This window comes from Gymnogyps californianus, chromosome 14 (assembly GCF_018139145.2).
Source record: "Gymnogyps californianus isolate 813 chromosome 14, ASM1813914v2, whole genome shotgun sequence".
Classification (NCBI taxonomy): domain Eukaryota; kingdom Metazoa; phylum Chordata; class Aves; order Accipitriformes; family Cathartidae; genus Gymnogyps; species Gymnogyps californianus.
The window spans coordinates 6748259-6773338 of NC_059484.1; positions in this window are offsets into that span (position 1 = coordinate 6748259).

A 25080-nucleotide genomic window follows, 5' to 3' on the forward strand; every position below is an offset into this window, starting at 1 on the left:
GTGCTTACTAAAGTAAGCTTAAGAAGAAGGTGTGACAGCTGTGGTTTTTGACATGAAAACATCTCTCACTATAGGTACAATAACATTTTATTTATCCTATTTTGATGAGTATGTGCTGACATTTAAAAGACCAGAGAAGGAAAAAAACCTAGCCCCTATTTTATGGGAGAAAAAGAAAGTCTTTCTGTGTTTTGTTTTGGTTTTGCTTTTCTTGAAGATTCTCACATATCTTAGCTGTTCTAAATGTTAACAGATGCTCAGCAGACTTGAGAACAGTTAAAAGAAAAATTCACATATAATTCTCTGATTAAAAATTCAGCAAACAAATATATACTTACAACTTTTAAAGGGATACAAATAAATTAAAAATATTCTTTATTTCCATGCTTACATAAAAAAGGGAATTTTAAACACTTGAATATTAGTATTTTATCTTGATCTTTTCTTTCTGAAGTTACGCATGCCATGGTAACTTACAGAAGTTGTTTTATAACATGCAAATAATACTGTACTGACATTTGCTGCTGGATAGTTGCTCAATGACCTATATGAAATGAGTTGTTTGTCTAGCTGCTAATGAATCAATATTTCATATCACAAAACACATGACCTCAGCTGACAGTATGGATTGTAATATCAGTTGCAGAGATTAAGGCTTGCCTGATTGTGGAAAAATGCCTAGTTGTCCCTCGCATCCAACACTTTGAAGGGATATATGAAGAAGTTTACACTCCCAATATTAGTATCAGTAACCATTAGACACAGAACTTCTCCACTGAAGTATGTACATGAGTACTAATTTCTTAAAAGCTTTTATGGAAGTTCATTCTATAAACACAAAATGAGTGATGGAATCTATGAGCTCAGAAAGTGACTGGGACATTTTATTTTGCTTAGTTCCTAAAGTACATACAAAAGTTCCAATTACATGCAGCACCAATCTAATACGAAGCAGCTTAGTGTGGTTTTAAATCTTAAATGTGAGAAAAGTTATTGTTTGGCTAAATAACTTCTATAGCTCACCTCATCAAGGAAACATATATTTCCAGATTGCATTTGTCTTACTGAAGCTGTACATTGGATAGTATCAAAGAGATTTAAGAAAGTATGAAGAAGGGCTGAATGGAGGACATTTGACTACAACTAGCTTCATGGACTATATTGCTCAAAGCTTTTCTAACTTCCAAGTGTGTTTAGAGGGAATGTGGTACCTCACAAACAAAAATCTGGATTTAAAAGTTAGGCCTAAACATACGGTTTAGTGCACTGCTGTCAGCATATCTGGACATCACTAGATGTGCAAATATTATATAGCTTTTTTTTTTTTTTTAAGAGAGAGATACAGCGCTAGGATACCTAGAAATAAATAGTGAGAGAACCAGCCTGTTCTCCTCAATTGTGCTGAAAACAAGCAAACCATATCCACCAAGGCAGAAGCAGAGAGAACTGAAGCCCTGCAAGCAACAGAGGATGAGAGCAGAGGTATGGAGAGCCCTTTGAAGTGCAGCAGGAGGCTGGAACTGTCCTGGGGGTAAGTCTGAGATGAAAGAACTCTTCCTTTGCTCAAGCAGATACTGTGCAAGCTGATAAGACATTATCAATTATATTTAATTGTATTTGACACGTCGTCAAAATTGCCTTTGCAACCATAAGAGCTGAAAGTATTGCTTTAAATTAAACGTGAGATCCTGATAAAATCATGTAGTTCTAGAAGTTATGTTATGATAACCTCAGTACTGTATATCTACTGTACTTCAATAAACACTCAGGCCTAGTCTATAAACTTTTTTTTTTTGTCTCAGACACTAAACATTCAGAAACATTGTAATCCTGACAAGGATCACGGTACAGAAATTGCTCACTTAGAAGACTGAGTAGCTACATCAGCACAACATGCAGAAGTAGATGGACCCCTACCATCATAATATGCTGCAAATACATTGGGAGGATCTGTATAGTATGCAGAGAGAGCAACACAGGCCTAGCAGTGTACACGAAGTCTCAGTCTTACAGTGTCCTGGTTTCGGACACTAGTCTTTTTGCTTCAGTTAAAACCTAGGGAACTGGAGAGACATGTTTCATAAGCAACAAAAGCATGAAGCAGCCAAACTCTTCTGAAGATTTCATATTAAGTCTTTCCTGTATTATCTGAATTGTTTCCACGTTTGAATGAAGAAAAGATACCCTCAGTCTCTCCTCTCAAATCTGCTCCCCCCATTCTGTTCAGAAAATGTACCTGTTTGGAAGTAAGCTTCACTTACATAGATGTATATTTGCAGCAACCTTTGTCTAATTAGATCATGACTGTCATTTTCTCATGAACAAAACAGTAAGCAGAAGTGGAATTCCTTATCAAAGAACTATTCTAAACTGAATACCAGAAAACATCCCTGAGATTCCTCCATTATCTCTGCAGATTAATAAGTTTGTGATAGCAATAGAGAAGTTGGAGAAGCACCCTTCTTCACCCACTTGCCTCTTATTCTTCCCTCCAATATGAATTCAGTAAGTAACTTACCTTGGCTTTCTTTTCAATCCTTTAATTTCCTGTCTCATTTGTCTTCATAAATCTTCATACAGTAGAAGCTAAGAGAAGTTCCCATTATGAATCTATATTGAAAGGAGAACTTGGTATATTGCAAAAGGGCAAATCTAAAAATGATTGCTCGCCCTTCCCTCTGTAGAATCCTATGTCATACCCCTGTTCTGAAGCCCAAGGAACAAATCTATTTAATGTTAAAATATCACTGTCCTTTCTCTGAAATTCTGCCAACTGATTATTTTCACCATATCACTCTCTTTCATTTGATCTTTAATTGAGAATGTACATTCGCAAAAGTGGTCATCCCTTAGTTTTCTCTCACTGCAACCTCTAGCTTTTTGATTATCTATACAATTAATAAAATTAGTACAAAATATTCCTCTCTCCATACTTCCCCTGTGTTCCTGATACATATGATGTTTTGAAAATAATTACTATGTGTATTTACCATGGAAACCTCTGAACTTTAATCTGTTCTTTCCCCCCTTCCACCAGTTACAAAATATAGTTTTCTAGTTGGAGCGTTAAAATACCACCTTACATAATAGAATTACTCTCTATTACTTGGAAATCTCTATGTTCAGGAAAAAGGAAATAACAGGTAAAGAAATTCCTGGAATGTTTGTTCAGTTTGTTTTTCCTTCTAAGTATTCAAAGTTCATCAGCACTTATGATTAAACAAGATGAGAAAAGTACACTGCAGACAGAAGGAACAATAACCACAGCGGCATACCAAATCACTCATCCTGAGCAGCTGGGCAAAATAGGTAGTGTTTAGCTACTGGACATTTTTTTTAATCATAATGGAGAAAGTACAAACTGTACTGGACTTGGGAAGAACAGAGTAGCCACACTTTTAAATGTTAATGTGCAAAGGTGTCTCATACTCTTGTAGCATGACAGGCATTAGGATTTTCATTCTCCCAAACTCCTCTAATATGAAATAATTTCAATGAGTGTAATCAAAGGCCAAGAGATTAATATCATGGCACACTACAGAATAGCTAATTTCTGTAACAGAAGAAGAGACAAGAGTGAGAGTTATCATAACAGACTGGCTCTAGGAGGCTTTACACTCAGGTGCAAAAATAGTGAACTCACACTCTTGATAGCAAATTAAATGGAAACAGATCCTTCCTTCTCTTCTCCTGGCTGAGCAAAGCAAAAACCTTTCCTATTTCAGACAGTTGGAGATCCTGTGGAGGTAGAAGGAAGGTAAGGTACCTAGTAGGAGGGAGAGGGTGGAAGCAGTCACAGATAGACAGTGCTTGCGAAGATGAAGGTTGGGGTCATGGGAACCTGGGGGTGTCAGCAGCTGAAAAAGACTTGCAGCTGGATTGATGAAAAAAACGTTTCCTGCTGGTTTGTATAGTTGCTTTGTATATATAATTTGCACGTAAGCCAATTCTGATTTAAAAGACTGCAAGACACCCAATTCTATCAGTATTTTCTCCTCCTAACTGCAATAATGCACGATGAATTTCTGGCTATCCATCTGAGTGAAAAAGTCAAAGTTTACCTTTTCATTTTGGAAAATTAGCACATGACCATTAATAAATAACATAACCTGAAGCATTATTTCAGACTATCTATGCATTTTGTACATGGCTTGCATCATCTCATGACATTTTATGCTAGATTTGCTCTAAACTGCTTTTTTTCTGTATTTTTTTCTCCCGTGCCTTTCTGAAAGGTCTGTAAAATAGTTGCTGACTTCGTGTTGACCTCTTTTTCTCTGTCTCTTCACCATATACTTAACTCAGTGAGTAGCCGGTGAAGTTTACTGAAGTAGATACCATCAAACTTGACAGCAAGAGAAAAACTCTGCCTTGTATAAGCAAACAATGGTGCTAGTATATGGAGGGCCTAGAGGACAAAAGAATATGACTATTGCAATTCTGTTATTTACAGCTTTGTATTACAGCTTTTATTTCTTTTTCCTTCTTGAGATTGAATGGAGCTGGGTTATCCCCAGGCTCCTTTAGGTATTTCTTTCAGAATATACATCAATCTGCAGTCCCTCTACAGCCTCCATTACTTTAATACCTGAGCACCTCACAATCTTTCACTATCTTTGCTCTCACAACACCCCAGATGCAGGCAATTTTTATGATATCAATTTACTAAGAGAGAATCAAAGTGCATAGAGGTTTTTAGGTATCTGATGTCCAGAGTGAAATCCAAATCTCTCCCTCTGCTCTTTTTATAGTGCCTGGGATCATCCTTCAGCTTCTCAAAATGAGATTCAGGACAATCTGAATACTGAGCAAGGAGTCACCCACAGACAGACTTGAAAAAACGTGACTAACCTGCACCACAATTACTAGGTAAACCTATACTTTTGTTCTGAAGCTGTCAATACCATACCACTATGTATTCAGAAAGCGTTACCACAAGCCCTGTTTAGAAGAGAGACGCTTACATTCTACAACTGAGCACGGATCTGTCTTCCTTTAAGACAGTTAAAGAACAGCCTAGAGGCATACCTCCTCTCATTTTTATATAAAAGTCACCCATGATAAGGGAAATTCTGGTGCAGTTCCTTGCTCTGCCTGAAGGGATTCAAAATTCACATTTCTCTCCTCGTAGGAGAGTGCCACAACCATCAAAATACAGCATAGGCTGGGGTGGGGAAGCATGATGTATTTCCTCAGCTTTGAAAGAGCTGAAGAAAGAATTTCAGGTTCAGTGGTCTGGGCAGAGTGAAGGAACATGACTTATGTCTCAGACAGTGAAAACATTGCCTGATTTTACTGCTTGTTGTCGCACATATACTAGTGTAAGTCTGGATTCTACTTTTTTTTCACTAGTAGGACTGTCTCAAAAAATTCAAGGACATTGGAATGCAGAGTCCTAATGTAGGAGATCTCTGAAACAAATTCAATATAGGTCTGTACAGCTGGGAATTCCTATCTGAAGGACAAGGAATTAGAGATAGAAATAATTCTGTTTTCTCATTCTAAGACAGAAAAGCTAATTTATTTAGAACAATACCACATAACCCTTCTATATGTTTGTGATGAAATGCCAGCATCTTTTTTTACCTATTGCTGGAGGAGAAACTGCTATAACAAACTTTTGCTAGCTTTTATCTATTCTGTTATAGTCTATTGAATATTAATAAATTACCATCTACCAGTTTTTGCAGGAGTAGCTGAAACTCTGCTTGCATTAAACTTAAAAATAACTCCTTCCCTTTTCACAATCTTCAAGAGAACGCAAATTTTAAAATAATGACTACTGCCTGTACTATTTCAGTGGTGTTTCCCTTTAACAAACAAGATTTATGTGATACAGTCAGCTTTGGGGCTGATAATTAATTGTCACTTAATTACACACTTTAATAATATTTATTCTAAACTTATAACAACTCTGGCTTAGAAAATGACCCTGAATCACTTTAATTTATTAATTCACTTAATTAAAATACTTAATCTTGAAAAGAGCTTTCAGGCTGTTCAAATAAAGGTAAACAAATCTTCAAATTAAATCAACTTTTTTCCTTTGATATATGTAATTAATTTTCACTCGACTCAATAAATAAACCTCATGTAAGGTTGTTCATGTGACAACAGAAAATGGCTTGCTGTCAGCTTAATCTTCCTTAACACTGTAAAGCATTTTTAGTTATGCTGACAGGCCTGCTGAAAACCTTTTGCTGGAAAGCAATAAATATTAGCATTTTTCTCACTGGCACTGCAGGGAAAACATTTATTTGTAAATGATGCTCATTAATCAGCATTTTTGTACAAGCAATCAGAAAACCTCCCAGGCTAAAGCAAACGATGGAAATGAAACTTCTATTTGCAATCACATTTAACTTAAGCACACTTTCTCCTTAAATAATTGAAATCTTTGTTTTCTTCTTATACTGGCTGTTGGTAGAAGAGTTCTGTGTGCAAAGGATGGCACTTTCTATCCCTTGTATGTTAGAAGTGAAAGTTCTGTGACTAACTCTAGGACTTAATTACGGAGCTCACAGCACTGCCAAGATTTTCACATGCTTAACTTTACTACTGCAATTAGCTCCACTGAAATCAATGGCAGGCAAATTAACCACATGCATGAGATGTCAGTATCATGATGAAAGCTGTCACTCGTACAGGCACGTGAATAACTTTACAAATGCAAGTTTTACTATTAAATTTAGCACATTTCCTCATATATGTAGCACTGCCTGCATGTATTTCATTGCAGAAAGAAGATCCTGTATTTTGAAAAGCTAGTTTCTATTGAAAGCAATTTTCAATTGTTCAGCAAAATTCATCTGGAGATCTTATTACAGCATATACTTGACTTTACCTTCCCCTTACATTTCAAACAGTTTGGTCTGTATCTTGAAAAATCTGCTACAGGAGGATTCCTCCTCCCCCTTATACCTTAACAAGGACAAGAAGGCCATGTTTTTTCTCAATTTACCATCTCCTTATTGCACATTCATAGTTTAAGCTGAAGTGATTCTGGTTGTTTCTCTCTACCAGCTCTATTTGAATAAGAAAAAGATTCAAAAATCTGGGCTGGGTATTTACTGCCTAAGTGTCACTCTCTCAGTCCAACTCAGCCCTGAAAAGCTCAAGTTAATTAACGACAGATCCAAGGAACTACTGTCATCAAGATGATAATTAGATGGGACTAGATATGAAAAACAGAGGCTTCAGCTGATGATAGAAGGTAGCTTTCCATCACTCCTCAAAGGCTGTTTATAGTACAGGCGTTTGTATCTGGCTGCCATGATTTTTAATAAAATTGCAATTCATAAACATCTTCACTGAACTGAAACCAGCATAAAATTCCTATATGAGCACACACTGACATGAGTTTTCCAGCTGCTTCTAGCACTCAAGAGAGCAGAAATAAAGCAAAGAATTCCACATTTTTGAAGAGGGGGAATACTCAAGACTTTTTCCAGTCTTTAGGTGTGTTAGGTGCAAGCATAGCAGTAAGAAATGACTGATAATGAGAAAATGGACCTCGATTTTTGATGGCGTATTTTCAGCTGCCAACCCGAGTTTGGTCTGACTTCTTGATAAAGGCTTCAGAGGATTTGTTCTTTAGCTATATCATTATTCTATCTCTTATTTTCATCCTGAACAAATTCATAAAAATACATCTGGGAAGACTTCACTTTGTTTATTTGTTTTTGTTTTCATTTTCAGTGTGCAAATATGCCCCTTGTTTAGGAAACAGCTAAATAAAACCACAGACCGTTTTCACACTATAAATAAGAAGAGTCAATTTTTGTATGCATTTTTGGAGAAACACAGAATGTGCTGATTATCATCATGGTTACCCTGCAAGGGATTCCAAGCAATACAAATCAATTCTTAAGCTTAAAAACTAAGCAGCATACCTACTGCATAGGAAGACCAGCCGGTGGCCTCTCTGTTAACTGTAGTAAGAGTCTGCATGTTCAGCTGTTTAATGGAGTGGATTGCAAATTCCAATTAGAAAAATTATATATCTATTTAAAACAACTTTCCCTGCAATGTAACGCAGAAAACACCATGCAAAAATAGCCTCAAGAGATTTGGCTGTCTACGATAAAATTCAGTGCTCAAGTGCCATTACAGACAGTTGGCCTCCAGCTGCCATTCCAGAAGGGCACGTCTCCTCTTCATGACCAGTCTCTGAAGGTCATTCAGATGCCTACAGCTGGTGCTAAGAGACGTTTCACAACCCCACAGACATTTTTTAGGTTCCTAAACACTTCTTAAAATCTGGTCCTGTGAGACTAAACTCCTCCCTGGAGTGCAATGGCTGAAAACTGTTTTGCAGGTGGATTTATTCTTTTCCTGCTCTGATTTAAAAGGGTTCACAACCTCAATCCCAAAGGGTAGACCAGTGACCTTATTACACAGCTATACTTCAGCCATAAACAAGTTGCTTTATATCTTGTGCTGAAGCTCACACAGGCTACAGTGCTGCTTGCAGGCAGCTTGTTACCTTCAGCAGTAACAGACGGGTTATGTATCCTAAATTAATCCATTTGTATTAAACATCCATGTTTTCTGTTGCCTGCTGCTGAACTGGGCAAAAATAAAATGTTGTCATGTTAGAAAATTGTGTTTAAACATCAAAAAAAATTAAATCGATCTAAATGAAAGTGATGCTGGACTGGGACCTGTTCTGTAAAGCCCATATTTTACCTGTAAACATAACATAAAAATACATAATCTGTATATTTTATATATACACACTGTAATTATACAGAATATATGCTATATACAAAATATAAATAATGTAAGATTTAATGATATATACTTTTATTTTAAATAAATATAGATTTTGTATATTTAAATCTTAACTGCATTTTCATTGTGGGGATCGGTTCTTGGTGACTTGCAGACAAATATTTTAGGAGGCAGAAAATTGAAAGAGTTGGAATATTTGCAACTGGAAACACTGGAGAGTTTCCTATTCATTTCATTTATTGTGCAGCATCTCCCTCTGACAAAACGCTGATTCTTTTTGGTCTCAGTTGCCATACACCACCTGCAGTGTGTGCAGAATGAGGAGCGTGCACAGCAGCAGCGTGATGCAGGGGATGCGAGGGGCTCGGAAAGACCTTTGGGTATGATCTGCCAGTGCCGTGGCAGCTGCGAGGACACAATGAGCAGCCCAGGGCTGAAAGGTGCCAGGAGCTCAGGGAACCGCAGGAAAGCAGGAGAGTAGTAAGTGGCATGGGGAAAAAGGAGAAAGGGTCAGAGGAGGAACAGAGTGAGCTGAAAAATCAGAGCACAAAAGCAAAGGGAAAGCTGAGTGAGTGCAGCACAGGGAAGCCGGAGGCAGGCTGGGCCCTGAGCTGACAGAGAGCGGTGGGGAGGGCGTTAGGGCGAGCCCCAGCGCTGCAGTCATTGTCCCACGCAGCCGCGGCAGCCAGGGCCGCAGAGGGGCTGCCGGCCTCCCCGCCGCTGCGGTGCGGTGTCGCAGAAGCAAGAGCGAGCGGCGCTCCTCCGTTTTAATGCATTAGGGCTTATTTCTGCAGTCTTTTTGGCAAGGGGATTTTGGCAGCCTGTTTGGATGTGCCCAGTCTGAACTGCCTTATCATTGCTGGGATTTGCCTGTTCATTCATTTAGACAATGACTAAAGCTTTGATCTGTTTACTGGTTTATTAATAAAAGGTAGCAATGTAAAGATTCAAGTTGCAAAGGAAGAAATTACACATCACTTACAAGGGACAACCCATCCCATAAAACAACTGGATGGCAGAAAAAGGCACATTTTCACTATTTTCTAGGTAGCGAAACATGGAAATTGCATCAGCGTGCTCCAGTTTACTAGCGATTCCAGGCTGTAAAATGAGCCTGAGCCGAGTGAAATGCCATGTAGGCTGTGATGCACTCCCAAGCACCTTGCACCCATGCTTCTGAAACTAATGCAAGGCTGGCACTGAGGACCTGAAATAACTGAGTTTGCTGAAATGAAGTTCACAAGCAGCTAAGTTCAAACCAAAGGTTAGAAAAAAACCTAATGACTATGCAGGCTCAAAAATTCCTCAACTGCAAGCTTCCAGTGGTATTTTTAATATTCTGCGCTTTTAATACCAGTGGTTTAGGCCAGTTGCCCACAAACCTCTTCCATTTTTTATTGTTATTACAGTATCATGGTGCATGTGCCGAGACCAGCAAGGTATTGGTTGTTAGAGAGCTTACAAACACAATTTTAACGATTTAATCACTGTACTGTAATAGTTCTGCTGCAATAACCTTACTGATGATTGTACTGACAATACATGCACCTGACTACCAGAGGGAGCAACGGACTCCTCATGTATAGAAACATTGTATCACAAGTGTAGAGACCTTTCAGTCCTTGGCTTACCCCGCACACAGCAGCGATGTGAGAATACTCAGACTATTGATTTTGGCTGTCAAGTGCTGATACTGCCATGCTAACAACCAGGCTTCTCCTCAGGACTGCAGAGATCTTTGATTCTGAACCATACCACAAACTAGCAAACAGACCTTCAGCAAGCCGCTTAAAAACGGGCCTGTCTCAGATTTCAATACACAGAAAAAACCTTCCTGTCTAAGCACAGGGATACCAGCATATCTTCAACCTCTGTGAGGCGTTCATACGTTACCAGACAAATTGTACTCATCAGAGGTGTACCTCCATGAGAGAAAAACACATCTTTTTCTGAGACAGTGACCACGATTTGGGTATCTACATTGTAGCTGCCAAAATGAAGCAAACGTAATTTTATGAGTGCTAAGTACCTGCAGCACCTTTTTCCTGCATGTGACCAGAACCGGGCTGGGAACCAAACCCAGTGTGAACATATTAAGGAAACACTCAAAAGGGAAGGAATGTCCACCAGGAGAAAAAGAAAAAAAAAAAAAGAAAAACGGTAGATCATTCTGCCTCGTACTGAATGTTTCACAGAATCAAAGTAGCCTTGAGAGGAGTTCTTAGGAGAATTACAGGATAGCTGTGGTTTATCCAGCCATGATTCAGGTAATACATTGTCTGCAAAAGCACTGCAACTTGTGTAGCCTGTAACACACCAATGAATCAACAGCTCTGTGAGGATCATCTGCTTAGTTCTGTAGTCACAGAAACAACCAGAGATTTCAGATCTTGAAGATGATTCTGAGTACTCTGACACCCATATAATCATCTACCTCTAATGAAGGCAGTTACAGCACAGCAGCATAAAGCTACTACAAGATAATGCAGACTCTTAGCTTTCCAGTTTCCTAGAAATTATCTTGTCTAAATGGCATTTGGAAGAAAAAATCCAGACGCATACCTCTCTCTGCCAACTCCTAGAAGTCATGAACCTTTTTAAAACCTTGGTTCAGCAAATAACCTAAATGTGGGCTTAACCTTAACTTACAAGCAGTCCCAGATTAAGTCAGTTTACTCAGGTACCTAGGCATTTTTCGGATCAGGTTCTAAAGACTCTGTTATATTCTGACAACCACTACTACCTACCTCTAGCACTCCAGTTCTTCTAGATTTTACTAAACTAGCATAAAATTATGGCATTGCTTAAAACCATGACTTTAGAACCCTTGCTTTGGACAGTGCTTTTTCATAATTGAGAGGGCTTTCATTTTGTTTAGCATGAGAATCTTGAGTTTAATTAGTAGTTCACATCAAGAAGCTCTATTTCCATTTTCAAATCACAAGATTAACAATAAAATCACAAGATCCTGAATCACTTTCCCCCATTTACTGTATCTGAGTGAGTCTGGAATCCAAGCAAGATAATTCTTGAGACATACAGCTATGACCAGAGGCAAAAATTCTGGGCATCTGTCGTGAAACATTGTTCTTGTGCAATTCCAGGCTTTGCAGACTTTTCTTGTCAATGTAAGTCTTTTGATATCAATGCAGTCCCTCCTGATTTACCCCAGGGGCAGTAAGACAGAAGCTGGAGACACAGCAGTACAATTTTTTTCCTTAGGAGCTCCTGTGTAACTGCATTGAAGTCAACTGTCCACTCTGATTTTTGACTTTGCAGGATATCTGCTAAAGAAATCTCTTCCTCCTTTCCCAGATTCTGAATTTTCTTTTCCCAAAGTAATTAGGTTTGAAAATTAAATAATATTGTTGCTATTTCTAAGTAAGCATTACAATAAGTACCTTGAAAGGGAGGATGTGTTCAAAAAATAATGTCCAGTTCCATTGCTTGACTTTTTTCCTTGCTAGAATTTAATGAATTCTTCATTTGCTATTATAAACTAAATATTTCCTTTGAGTCCAATTAGCATAGCTGAAAGAAAAAGCAAAGCAAGGCACTGTTCAGCATGCATCAATGTAATGGAAAATCAGTTCTTTTATTCTAGCTTTAATAACTGCAGCTCGATTAGAGAGAAAGAAAAAGCTATGAGAGAGAGAGGTGGGGGGGATGAGAAGGCCTGCCAAATTAGTTCTATAAGAATTCTCAACCTGTCTGCTCTCTGGCTTACTATTCAAATGCTAATTGAGCATTTTTGTAAACAGAATGGGTAATCATGGAAGACGAAAACAGACACAGAAAACAAATGAAATATCACACCTTATCCAAACCAGCACAAAATTTCAGTGATGAGCTTTAGAAGTCTTAAAATTTTGTGTTCTTTGGTCTCTTTAAAGAACATAGAAAAGCATATAATTAATATAATAAAGTAAAATATAACATAATAAAATAATAAATAATAAAGAGCAGTTCCTTTTGAACAATGAAACCAGTCATGTCATAATTAGATAAGAGGATTTATATTCACAGCTATAAACATGAAAGTGGACCATGAGACCGGATAAAGGCAAGGTTTTAATTCTTAAAAATTAATTACATGGCATTATTGTTATCAGTACACAGGATGCATTAATTATACAATTACTAATAAGATGAAAGGGAATTTTTTTTGCAACTTTAAATCACTTGGGGACATTTGGTTTTATACAAGAATTGTCCTTCAGGCATTTCTATAATCTTGTTACTATGCAAAGTCAAGACCTTAAACCTGTTAGTGGAAGTAGTGGATGGAATGAATCTCTCTTAATTTAAACTTTGTACTTACACATTGCAGCAAATTTTAGATACCCCCTGTAATTGGGGTCTAAGGTGTAACAGATTCATTACAACTTCTCCTCGTAAAATAAACTAAAGACTGATGTTATTAGAAGCAAAGTACATCCAATATACAATCAGGTAAAAGTGGCTTCTACTACAGAAAGTCTACACGATCTCTTGTACAAAGCTATCACCTAACATCAGTATTGCACTTGGACTTCCAAATGAAGTTTTCCATTTCTTCAGAGTGGCAGAGCTGGGCTTTGTGCTCAGCAGAGTAGGAACATATTCAGAAAACTGAAGTATCAGAGCTCCATTCAGTGTTTAATCTCGCAGCTCCTAGCACATACCTTCTAATCCCATAACTGGGCCATTTGCTAGTCCCAGCCTTGCTCAAACCAGATTCCAAAAGCTTGAAACCATATAATGTACAAGAATACTTACCATATTAAATTGTCCATCTTTCATATATACCCATAACATGACAAAGAGATCCTCCTCCTAACAAGGCAAGTCCTCCCCAAGAAAGGCCACATTTAACTGTTAGCAGGCCATCAGGAGAACAAGACTCTGGATGCCACCAGATGTACTCAGACAGGGTATGTATGGACTCTGCACAGATGAGTAGGTATACCAGGGAAGACCTCTTGCATTTTTGCACAGATACATTGCAACACAATTGCATTTTTGTTCCTACTATGCTTTCTGTTAAATCTCAATGAAGCAAACCCCCTACCATCCATTTTAAATTATAAAGAATTATTTGGCAAATATCTCTTATCAGAAAAATGAATATTCTGCATTCGGTATAAGGTTGATGAATATAATGTTTAGTAGTGTTCGACTTCATTAAACTGCCAACATGGGCTCACATTGGAATTCAAAAGGGATGTGGAGGTCTTGTTTGATGTCATGAAAACTCTGGCAAGGGTTCATCTTTCAGCTTAAACCTTTGAAAATGAAGAACCTTTAAGAATACAGCCCTGTGTTACTACCACTAAGTAATTATTCCCAAGTGTTATATTGCTTCTTTGTAGCATTTTTGGTCTTACTTCTCATGCATCTATTGTTCCAAATTACGACCATCTGGGAGAAATGAACTTTATTTGCCTGTCATTTTGATTTCAGGTGTGCTCACTGTGAGAGCCCCCCTTCCTCATGAAAGAGCTCACCTTCTTTTGAATTTTATCTTCCTCCTCCATATCCTGTCAGAGTTAGCTCTGTAGCTAAGGTACACCAATCTGATATGCACCTATTGTGAGACTGTTCATTTCTGCTGTGCTTTTTAATATAAGCTGTATTTTGATTTGTTATTATTTGTATCATCACAGTCCCTTGAGAACGCAAGAAAGGGACAAGTACCTCATTGTCCTCAGCGTCGTTATCTATGAACAAAGCAACTCTACCAGCCATACAATCTTCATTGTAGAAAACGAAGGTTTTGCTTTTCTTTTTGTTTTTTCATAGAAGGGTATTATTTAATTAGATTTCCTGGAATACTGGACAACATTTCTATACAACAGGGGCATCACCTTATAAATAGAGTGAAAAAATGTGTCCTTTTCTATAATCAGAAGATTCTATAATCAAAAGTCAAACTTTATTTGGACTAGCTGGCGAGATGTCCAGTGTTCAAACAGGAAGTCAAGTAAGACAATCAAAGTTTTTCATTAAAACCTTTGTCCTTTGTCCTGTGTGCCTTGCTAATAACAAAGAGAAACTTTCCGTTTTCACACTAGCTCAATTAAGTCATAATATTAGAGTAGCACCAAATAATAATAATTAGTATCAAAACCTCATTTTAAGTACTGGATAATAAGGAAAAAAACTGCTTTCACCTGAAAGAGTTGAGACTACATACTAAAAGAAAAAATTCAACATATAAGTGTTATTAACAAAGGGCTAAATTCTAGGAGGTTCAATCTTTCTGGCCACAGACTGGCAAGGTACATGACCACAGGTATAACTCAAGTCTCATAGCTGAAGTCAACAACCCACATGACTCCCTGCACTTTGTAGTATAAGCCCATATGAAAGAAAGTGGGAAAGAAAAGAAAGGTGACAGAAGTAAGATAATTAAAATTGTTACTTTAAAAAAATTTGCAATTGCAGCTCAGAGTTATGGGGATTTTTTCCTTCAAGAAATTGCTTCTGCCTTTTGAGAGAACCTCTTGGGAAACTGGGAATCACATAACATTATTCCACACATGTGTTTCTAGGACCCTCACAGCCACCCACTGCACATCCATTTTGAGTGGTTTGGTACCTGTACATTCTCAATACCCACTGCTGAAAGAAGACATTGCTTGGAACTTTGCTCAGAACGCAGCCCCTATCTTTCCCAGAAATGGAATTTTCAAATACAAAGAGCCTGAAGCTGCTGTGGTTTATTCTATTTTCCCCTCACCCTCCATCCAATTTGCTTACAGTCAGTTGTTTGTGAACACAACAAAAGTCAGTCTTCTGAAAACTAGGGCTATCTGTTACTTCTGGAAGTCCTCAATGCCAGAGGGAAATATTTAAAGTATGACATTACAAACAGACCAGAGAATTTAGTATGGATTTTTTCTTAGGCTTTTTCCTGTTTTGACTATGAACACATGGTGCAAAGATTAGAGCTTAAAACCCTGGTTTGTGTGTTCATACGTGTGTGTGTGTGTTTTTATATGTATACACACACTTTGAGATGTAGTCATAAATATTTACTGTGATATATTTACAGGTGGAAAAAGAGCTACCAAACATGAAAACTTTTTCCCCCCAAATTCAGGATATGTAATATTTATTCTATGGCTTTGGGTCATACAGTAACAGTCTCTTCTGTACAGAACACAACGCAGCACCGTATAAAACTGAGTCTAAAGAAACAGATTTTTTACTATTTCATACTTCTGAAAATCTGCTTAGGTGCTATGTTTTTAAAAGCTCAAGTTTATTTTGTATTAGTTTTCTTCATCTGTTGTCAAAAATAGATATTTAAATACAGCTAGTACAACATATTAACCTTACCTAATAGTGCTATTTAACATTTTTATTGAATAAGGATAGGCTCACACAGGAAAGATTTCATCTATACAGTACAGTTTTCTGATATAAGCCAGATAAGGCTGAAAGGATTTTTACTTTTTTTATGTACTATAAAAAGAAATGAATTTACAGGTAGTTCACTTAGGCATGTTGTGATTAAATGGGTTTTAAGGTTGCCGATGGTCCTCAGGCTATTTTCTATATGCACTACCAGTTCTGATATTTGGGGGGAGGAGGCGAGGAAAATACATCTGTCAGCTAACAGTTCACTGATGACAGCACAGAACATATTTCTAGTGCTTACGTGTAAAATATCAGATTTAGTTCACAGGAATTTAGTATGAACAGCTTCCTTGGCTTTACAAAGTTTACGTGAATGGTCTATCCCCTTCAGAAGATGTTGTTGATTTGAATGAAACCACTGTCTCAGAAAACAAGATGAATGGCAAAATGTCAGTTGGTTTGCTTTACGCATGGGCAAAGCTGCAAGTCTGGACCATCTCACTGGAAGATCATACAAAGCATGAGGATAATATTTTTCTCATTCTCCTTCAGTCTTCAAAATAAAACCCAGTAATTCTTTACCACAGATGGGTGATGACAACCACCTTCGCAGCATTCTTGGATACTGGGTTCAGAATGTTGCTTCACCTTGTACCATAGGTGTTCAACCAGATGGAGGTGAAAAGCAGCACGTGAGACCACACAGGTACAGATCAGGATGTATCCAAGCTGAGACCAGCCTGCGTTATGTAGCTTTTAGAGTTCTTTAGATTCAAGGTTTGTGCTCGCTCACAGGTGGTTTCACTGTGAATTTATTGAGCAATCAGATACAAATGAAATATTTCGAAACCTTAGTAAATCTTGAAATTGGTCTGAGTCCTCAGGAGAAAGCTTGTATGAAAAGCTGGCATTTTTCTTTTTTCTGAGTTTAATTGGAAACATTTTGCATGTTACATTAATCACCCCTTTGGGAGAACAAAAGACAAAAACTCTGCCAGCAAAACTCATTCCTTTTTGAGATCTTGATTTGTCAGACACTTGTATTTGCAAGCTACATCACAGTTCTATCCCAGACCAGAAACACTAATTGTGAAGTTCATAAAAATTCTGTATTTCAAGCTAAGAACATGACACTGGTATCATTTACAGTAGAATAAACCCGAAATAGCTTTGCTGAAATCCATAAGGTTACAGCAAAATATGACTGATGGAAGTGTGACATAAATCAAATCTTAAGCTTTTAGTGTAAAGTTGAAACAGTCTCACCTCCTGAAATAATTCATCCAAACTCACAAAACAAGATGTTATTTCTCTTCTGACTATCCTAGAAAGACAGGTGCTCAGCATAGGTCGTAGCCAATGAAGCATTCATTTCTCCTGCCATACTACTTTCAAGTTCTGCTCCAACTATTCATTATTCACTATTTGTTAATCTTCTGTGTGTCACGCAGTGTCCCACGTGACAGAGATGGCTAATTACGCTCTCAATAATGAGCAGTTTGTGTGAATTTTACATGACTACAGAAATTGTTAATGCTGAAAGTCAAGAAAGTTTGACTGACTGTGACATGGTACTTGACAGAGTTGCAAACATTTGGAACAGGAAACGAACAAAGATGAATACCAAATATTTTAAGCAAAATGCGCTAACAGACAATCTTACGTAGACAATAAGATATCTGCTCCAGTATGACAGAACTGACAACAGTAATAGACATTTTCTAAATATTCCTTTAAAGAATATTCTATCCATATAGATTTTTCATTAAAGAAAGAGGTTAGCAATATAAGATATAGGTGTCTTAGCTAATCACAAGGTAACTGTGAACAAGGTGGCTGTGACAAGAAATTTGATTTTAAAAGGTTTTTCCAGTAAGGATAGAGGAAGGCACTCATGGGATGTCATCTGAATTACTCTGCACAGTTCTGATCACCTATACCCCAGCAGGAAACATTCGATCTCAAATAAACTTGACTATTATTACAATAATAACAAGGGAACAGAAACTGTACTGTACAATAAAGGTGTCAGAGAGAAAGGTAAAAACTCAATGAAAAGACGATTAGAAGTACAACAGAGAGGATCAGTGCACACAAGCAACAGGAAACAATACTGGTGTAAGAACACAAACTGGGCAAATAATCAAAAAGCTTATTAAAGCTAATACAGCCTTGTAATGAGGAAGTGAATTCAAACCACTGAAGAGTAAGGTTCCAAAACAACCAATCAACCTTTTTTTGTTTGGACCAAAAAAACTGCAGGAAATTTAAGATGGACTTTCTTCAAGTTAAAATGAAACGACAATCACTTTCTAGCCTTATGTTTCTAACTAAGCTGAGTAGTCAGAACTCAGTTTAATACATCTGAATGTTATTTAATACATTTGAGTATTATTTTATTTATACTTTTTTTTAATTTCTTCCTTAAAAATAAAAACAGTTACTTAAGTGCATGTGGCAGGGAATGACAGAAGACGGTTCAGAAACAGCACTCTTTCCTGCTATTTTCTCCTGTCTGCTGAAAGAAGCGTTTCAAATGACTGACCCTGATCCCAGTATTTGACTGGTATGTCATCCACTGGGGGTGAAGGACAGGTTTATTTTCCCCTTGAGTCCCCATTTTTTACCTCTTTTTCTTGTGTTCTCTGCACAGTCTAATTTGGGACTCCCATGCAGTAGCAGACAGATTTCTCCCAAATCATTCAATTTTTCGCACTTACCACTAGTGAGCCAAACAAGATTCAGACTTGTCCTCAGCCTTATTCATCCCCCTAAGAGAAAGGGGTTTATACCACAAGAGTAGGTTTGGGTAAACACTGAAGTGCAGCCTATCTTCTTGTGCTCTTCATAAACTGAAACCTTGTCAGCCTGCACTGAAACATTTCATTTAAACATTTTTCTAGTGTCGATAAATACCTGTAAGGGAGTACGTAAATACAGCAAACCCCATCTAGGTTCTGAGTGGATAGAGGGGAGGCAGCTAATAGAGTGTTAATGCTTCTAATATATTTTTCCCATTTAGCACATGGTAATTTTAGGCTCTCAGAAGAGGACAGCTTGCTCAGCCTCTCTTCATGAAACAGGCAAACCTTTCACATACTTCACAGATGGCAGAGAAGGACGACAGAGCGCTGCAGGGAGCCTGCTCTTCTTTTGTGTGTACTTACATAACGGTGAGTTCAGTGTGCCCGAAGTGACTGCAATGACCTAAAGGAGCTTTTAACATCAGATTCTTCCAAAAGTTATACATTCATAACCACAGTGAAATAATTCACATTACCAGTAATTGCTAGCAAAAGAGGTCTGAACAATGCGTGAGCCGTCTCTAAAAGCCTCCACTGTCATGATTGGTGTCAAGGGCTGGCCTTGCACTTACTTTTACAACAAAAGTGTGTTTTCAGAAGACAGAATTTTCCAGCTAATACCATGGGCAACAGATCTAGTAATAGAATGGCCCCTCCTGCTTGTGCGACATGGAGATGGGTTGGAAATAGCATAGCAACCCAAGTTCCGACTACGGCTGTGATAATAGACTGGTTTCAGCATCTGGTATAGACTAAAATGTTAGCCCGAACGGTTATCAGAGAGGATGAAGAAGACTGGGGTCACTCTGGGACCCCACCTGAATCCAGGTGTTGCTATGCACTGAGATTGGGATGCAGAAAGGACAATTATTTTGAGAGACTGAATGTGTGTAGTCAGATTTGATCACAGAAAATTATAAAGGCAGACTAGAGATGCACAAAAATGACACCATCATTATGGTATCAAAGCCATATTACGCTCTACAGCTGATTCATGTATTTATAGGAGTCACAGGGAAAGCAAGAAGACACCAAATCCTGACACTCTGAAGAAGAACACAGCTCTTCTTCAGCGCAGAATCAACGAGGCCGATTTTTTGGTCAAGAGTTTGTCACAGAAAAACATGGAGCCTCATCTTGATGCAGACTTTGAAGTCCTTGCTGAAATCCAGAAATACTTCCCTTCTGGAGAGGGAACAGGAAATACAAGTGGTGCATTTCAAAACATATTTCAAAATGAATAATGTTTCAAAGCTTGGCTCTGAAACTTTTTACAAGATTGAATTTATTTAATTTAAAAAAATGAAGAGAAGAAAATGAAAGTTTTATTCAATCAATAAAATTATCTCCATATGAGCAATTTCAAGCCCACTTTCGAGCAATCTTATTTTGATGCAGAAAAAAAATTAAAAAGCAAATAAGAAGTCTCGGACTAATACGTACTTATTTAAAAGCATTTTTTAGTTCAGCCACTGATGTAAAAGTCAATATTTCACTCAGCTCTAGGACCCAAAGAGAACTGTATCAAGTATTCGCTCAAAGGACTAAACAAAATCACTTGTTTAATTAATGTGATTTTCTAAGAGCAGACTCAATACATTTGAGAATACCAATGTCTCTTAAGACAGGAGGTTTCTTCACAAGCTCATTTTAAGAAGATTTCTCTGTACTTCTTTCCTCTGCATATGTGTTCCAAGAAACATTTAATGAGCTTCACAGAGTTACTAAAGAAAAAAGTAGTCTAACTACTTACTTGCTAGATCTCTATTGAATTTCTTATTAATTAACATATTAATGCTCTGTTTTCTTAAATTTAACTTTAAAGAAAGCAAAAGAACTTTTCAAATTAAGTCATGAGACAAGAATGTTAACAGCTTTTTTCACTCTACTAATTCGTATACTCATTAAAATTTCTGAGGTTTTTAAGAAGAAAGATAGCAATGACAATGTTTCTATTTTTAAAACAAAATCCACTTGACAAACTAAGCTCTTTCTTTGCTGGTTCCTTCAGAATTTTTTATCTGACAGAAAATAAGTCAAACTTTTGTTTTAATCATACAAATGGTTTAAAGCATATACTCAAACAAGTAAATCTTTATGGTCTTGTATCCAGCTACGTGTCCTTCATTGGAACAGTGGCAGTGATACTGAAGATGGCTACTGGAATTCAACTGTGTCACCAGTCTCCTGTATGAAATGCTCTGTTTCTTCTCTCCATGCCTCGCTCTCCTCTCCCAACCTTCACACATGAATTTATTTAAGGAGATCTGTTTGAAATAGTCCCTGGAGAGTCCTCTTACTCAATCTACTATGGGAGCATCAACACTAGTACTTTAGTTTGGATCCGAAGTGGACTTTTTAAGTCAGTCTTCCAAGTCTCCCCACTGACTGAGATCTGGTTGTGCCACAGCGCTATCTCAGAGCATGAACTGGAAGATGCACTCCAGCTGCAGTTGGGCTTTCAATATATGGGACCAGAGTTAAGCTAGTCCCAAGTGAAAACAAACAAACAAATTCACTCAGAAATATATACAGGGTGGAGACCTGTATACACCTACAGGTGTTACCTGAACACAAGTTGAAGGTTTCACGAAGCAAACAGAAAGAAAGAAGTATTCACTGATACACTTATCTGAATACCACTCCCTTCTGTGATTTTTTCTTCTTGCTTGCACCAGATTTAGCTTGTTCTTAAAAAATTAGTGCCCCTGTGGAGCAGGCCAAACCCCTACATCCTCAGAAACATAATTTGGCTTTATGTTAGCATGAACTTCTGGGTTCCTTCCTCTAGCTGGGCTTTGGTTTAGCTCTGCCTAAGTTACTCGTTCAACACATAGTTTCTTTTAGATGCAGATAGAGAAGGCAAAGCTATGCTCTGCTTGCCACATTGCTTTTCAGAGGATAGCCAGAATCCAACTCCTCTACCAGCATTTCTGCTCCTGTCTGTTAGCCCCAGCTTGCACATCACCTTTCCAATGCCCACATAGGCCTTTTTTTTCTCTTTCCTGTGGAATGTCTGTGGTAGGCTTGCCCTTTTCCTTGCTTCCACTGGCCAAGGAAAACTAAGATGTCTTTCCCAGATGAGGCAGCAATATGAGATTTAGTACAGGCTCACCTTAGGTGCTAACATTTTTCTTCAAAAATCAAGCTAGAAAAGAAAGGAAAAGACGAATTTCAGAAGGTCAAAGTGGAGAAATAAGAAATATTCCTCTTGTGATGCAGGCAGCAGAATAAAGCACTGTGATCAGAACAGTACTTCTACCACTAACTGCCACCATGTGGATACAGTCTCAACAAAGAAATTACATCAGTAGAACGAAGATAATATATGATTTATACAGTTGCAGTGATTTCAAACGATTGCCATAAACTCTGGATTAGTGATCACACTCAGAACTGGTTAAGGGTAGATTTACATGAGGAAAGTTTTACTGGTAAACTGTTCAAACACAGATCCTTACTCCCATCTGGTATACCTGAAGTCATTAAGACCGAAGTAAGGAAATCTCTGTCAGTGATGAATGTACACATTTACTAGTTAGGAATAGGAGGTTTGTGGTCATCTTTTTCAAACTAAACCAGACTAGCTTTCTTTGCTTGAACTGAACACTCAAAGTCACAATGATTTTAAGAACATCATTTCTACCAAGACTATGAAGCATTTTCTAAAAACTCAAGAAACAAATGCAGCTCTTGAAATGACTTATCAAGTCATCAGTAATGACTAATGAAGCAGTGAATCAAATACAGAAAGCCTGATGTAGGCCTCATGTTTCTCCCCCTCTTCCTTTTTGTTTTGTTTGCACAGTCCACAAGCTGAAAACCAATTTGTCTGCTGAACTGAAGAAATGTGATAAAAAATAGATAGCCCTATGAGTATTCTAGACCTTATCACTATATGCATTTTGTAGCTATCTGCAGTAAGCATCTTCCTCATGATTTTCTTCCTACTTGCTGTTTAGCTATGCCCTGCTCAACCTTATTTTCTCTCTATTGGCTGCCAGCCACTATACTACCTTTCAGTGTTAAAGATCATGTAGATTAATAAACACGTATTAAAATTTTGTAGACTCCGCTGCCCAGAAATCCCAGTTGGCAGTTTTACAATTGTTTGGTCACTTCAGAAACCACTACAGTTCCTCTCTAAATGTACCTGAACTCTTTGAAGTTCTAACAACAAAGATAAAGGATGGTGTAAACAAGATGCCCATGGGCATATTTTTAATTTTTTTTCTTTTTGTTTCTTCAATAGTTTACACTATTTCCTCCACTTTGATTATTTACCCATGCAATCTTACTTGACAGAATAGTCCTTGTTTCCAGACTGAATCCAGCTGCAGAATGTAGTGACCAGGATGTCCTACGATCAGCCAAGTTGGGCAGATAATAAAAACTGAACACAGTGGTCTCAATTTCCCTTTGCTTTTGAGATTAAATTATATGCCCCCAAGATCCTCTCAGACTTAGGACAAATAACATCAAACAACACTTTCTTTCAGCACGACAGTGTCCAGATAAAAGAAAACAGAAGCAACAACACAGAATAAATCAGTTTAGGCTAGAAGGGAAGACAGGACTTTAGCTATATGAAGCCCAAGCACAAAATCTGTTGGGGCAGGAGGACCAATAAAGCATTCAGGATCTGGATTCATATTCATGTGAATAACAACCATACGTGAGAAGTCTGTATTAAACACCCAGATTCTGACAAAGAAAATCTTTCAGGTCACCATACAAGCTGTTCAATGTAAAGCTAATGTCTGTAAAAAAATGTGTTTACATGATACTAAAAATTGAAATGTACCTTAAATGCACTATAGTGCCTTGGTATAGGAAAAAAACAGATGGAGCTTTCTCTAGTCAAACCTCAACTTGAAAGACAGAAGCCTTGTAGAGCTGAGGCTTAGTTGGTGGTGCACTTCATGTCCTTCATGTAAAATATTCTGTCACTTTTAATTTTGTATCTTGTTTACTTTCTCTGTTACAAAAGAACTGGGACTTGTTTTTAGCAGCTCTGATTAAGTTTCTATTGATTTTCGAGATAGGAAATGGAACTTTCAGATTTCCCACATGAATTTAAAGCAAGTCAGATATTAACCTCGAGGTAAAACATCTGCCATGACATTCAAAGAATAGACAAGTACTATCTTACTGAAAACAGCATCTGTGCTCAAAGCTCAGTGCTTGGGATTTGGATTTTGAGAACAATGCAAGCAGTAGGACTGTATTTTTACATGTGTAAAAACACACATAAACACATCCACATTTATTCAAATTTACATCCACTCACATACGCATTATCGCACATACATGAAAATACCCTCTATATACACACACTTTAACTATTAAAGCACTAATGGCTAAAGTGAGTTAGAGGTGGTGTCAAGGGGAATTAAGAAGAATGTGAAAGCCAACGCAGAGCTGGAAAGAGACTTATTTTTTACATCACTTGGATCTAACCGTATAAAGGGTATTTATTATTTTTGAGATCAATGTGCCCTTTCTCATACTGTACCAACTGCCAATATGTACATACACTTTGTAGATTATCACTTTCATTATCAAATGTATCCCTGCTATAGGTAGTAGTAGACAGTATTTAGTAGATCAACATAAAATAAATATGCATAACAATCTGAAATATATGCCATATGCAACACCTACTGAGCTGAAAACTATTACCTTCAAATCCTTGGACTGGTTTTACCATCATGGTAGTTAACCCAGTTGTTTGGAGAGGTTATGTGATATTGGTGAATATTTCCAGACTATGCACATTGGGGAAAATTCTGAAAACAAAGCGCATCCAAAATGAAAGAAAAATTCAGATGAAAGAAAAAAAAAAGAGATAAAAAATAATCTTTAGAGATGGAGCTGAAACATCCTAGTTCTTTTCTATCTTGTGAAACATCTGTGACTCTTACAACTTGCTGGTGTTTAAAATGTATACCTGCCTAACAAAGCTAGAATGTGCCAACTATTTTATCCAACAGCCAAGTAAAGGGAACATTTTCATTGATATTTATGGACTTAAAAAAGTAAATTATGCCTACTATCTTATCATTACAAGAGTGATCCCATTGAACTTCACATCTGACTGGAGACAAACACAGAACCTTCCTATCAATGCCCTTGACAATAGGAGGAGTACTCTGCAGCTGGTTAAACTCTGGTCAATATGCTCAGTCCTATTAAAAAG